Here is a 1996-nt window from a genome sequence, read left to right as displayed (position 1 = left end):
GGGGGGGGGAACAATGACACTGATGATGCTGAAACCCTTTCGGCCCCGCCGGATGTGGGCACACTCATCCATCTTGCGCGACTCTTCAAAACGGGGGACGTGGCCAACGCGATGCCTCCAGATACGAGTCGGGTTGGCCGCGTGACCGCGCCGAACTCAAAACACTCCTGCGCCAAATCATCTGAGATTCCAGATTGAAATGAATGGAAGTGCCACTCATCCTTACGAGCCCCTCCCCCAACAACCCCCCAAATTTTCAGAATGTGTTTTTGGGAAAGGAGCATGGCACAATCTTGAAAATAGGACGGTGACGACATCATGAAAGACATCGTCAAGAATCGCTTTGGTGCCCCCGTGAGGTCAGGCGGGCGGCCGCCTGGCCTCACCGCGCACAGGTGCGGGCTTCCCATCCGGCCCCCGCCTTCCTGTGCGGAGTCTGCGTGTTCTCCCCGTGCCCGCGCAGCTTTTCTCCGAGTGCTGCGATTTCCTCCCACGTTCCAAAAACACGCGCGGCAGGAACGCCGTTGCCGGGTGCGATTGTGGGGGCCGACGCTTGTTTGCGATCGGCCGGCAACCGGTCGAAACCGTCCCCCGCCCGGTGCCCGAGGATAATGCGCTTGGGCTAACGGACGGGTGAGCGAACGCACGGCTTCGGTCCATCCGCGCTGCTCCCGCGGGGCTGGAGGGGCCCCGGCATGAGTTGCTCATATTTCATATTTGAGAAGAAGACGACAAAGATAAGAAAAGAAAAGCTTTATTGGTCTCGCAATGGAGAAATTCCCATTTCACAGCAGCAAAGTTACGAAAGGAAGAAGTAGAAGAACAAAATCTAGGAGCTGCTGGAAAGGCAGCCACTCACGCGGCGCCATTTTGAAGTCAAAATCACAAAAAGAACACAACACAACACAACACAACAAGACAGTCGTGCAATCTTCACCACTTTCCTGCATCCACTTTGTTGTCTGAAGCAGTTGGAGATGAAAGAGGAGAGGATCAAAGTGTCCTTTCGCCAGCGGGTCAGAGACGTCATGCTGACAATGTGCACGCGTCGGCTACAAGCCAAGTTTTGAAAGCAAACACGAAAAAGAGATGGGCTCACATGTCCTGTCCCACGTAAATCCGCTTCAATTCCAAGCCGCGACTCCCAGTTCCACATCCGCATCAGCGCTAACGCTCCTTTCTTCTCATCGTCGGCTCCACGAGCCTGACACATCCATCCAGCCGCAGACCGTTCAACGGCACAGAAAAAACAGAAAAGGAGTTTCCTGAAAGCGGCGACATGGAAGTGCTCCGAAAGGCATTCGCGGCACGCGGCTGCAAAACGCGCCACGCGGTTTTCTGAGGCGATCGGGGAACAATACGGGAAACGTTCTTTCTCGTTCCCGACTTGTGCAAAAGTGGGTCGCGACTCGGCGGGTCGCGGGGTCACGAGAGCGGGGGAGCGATGAGTGAGGAATGAGGCGGCGCCCGCGTTCGCTCGGCTTCTTGCGCAGCCGCCGATGCGACAGGGCGACACGAGCCCGCGGCCAAATGATGCGCGCGCGGCTTGCGATGACGCGGGCAGCTGCGGCGGGCGGCGTTTTGTGCTGGCGTTTGGAGGAGAAAGGTGAAGGTGACGCCAGTGAGCCGTGTTGCTGAAAAATAGCCGCTGCTATTTTTAGGAGCGGGAGCCGCTCGGCCCCGACGAGATCGTCCACCGACAATCCGGGATGCGGACGGCTGCCGGCCGTGGTCAATTGCGTGTGCGAATTGACCTCCTTCGGCGCTTGTCATTTTCCTCCAGTGTTGCCACGGGGAACGCCGTGCGCACGCACGCACGCACGCACGCACGCACGTCCCTCCAAGCGAATTGTCAAGCGGCTGCGCAGCGGCGACGGTGATGGAGGCGCGTTTGTCCACGTTAGCCGTGTTCTTCCAGGACGCTCCTCGACCTCGGCGAGCTTGGAATAGGTTGTCGACTTGCAGAAGGAGATGAGATGAAGATTGCATGTGAGGC

The sequence above is a fragment of the Hippocampus comes genome, unplaced genomic scaffold (assembly GCF_001891065.2).
Source record: "Hippocampus comes isolate QL1 unplaced genomic scaffold, H_comes_QL1_v1.1 scaffold475, whole genome shotgun sequence".
NCBI classification, from domain to species: Eukaryota; Metazoa; Chordata; class Actinopteri; order Syngnathiformes; family Syngnathidae; genus Hippocampus; species Hippocampus comes.
The sequence above is the reverse complement of the archived record's forward strand: the minus strand, read 5'-3'. Positions refer to the sequence as shown.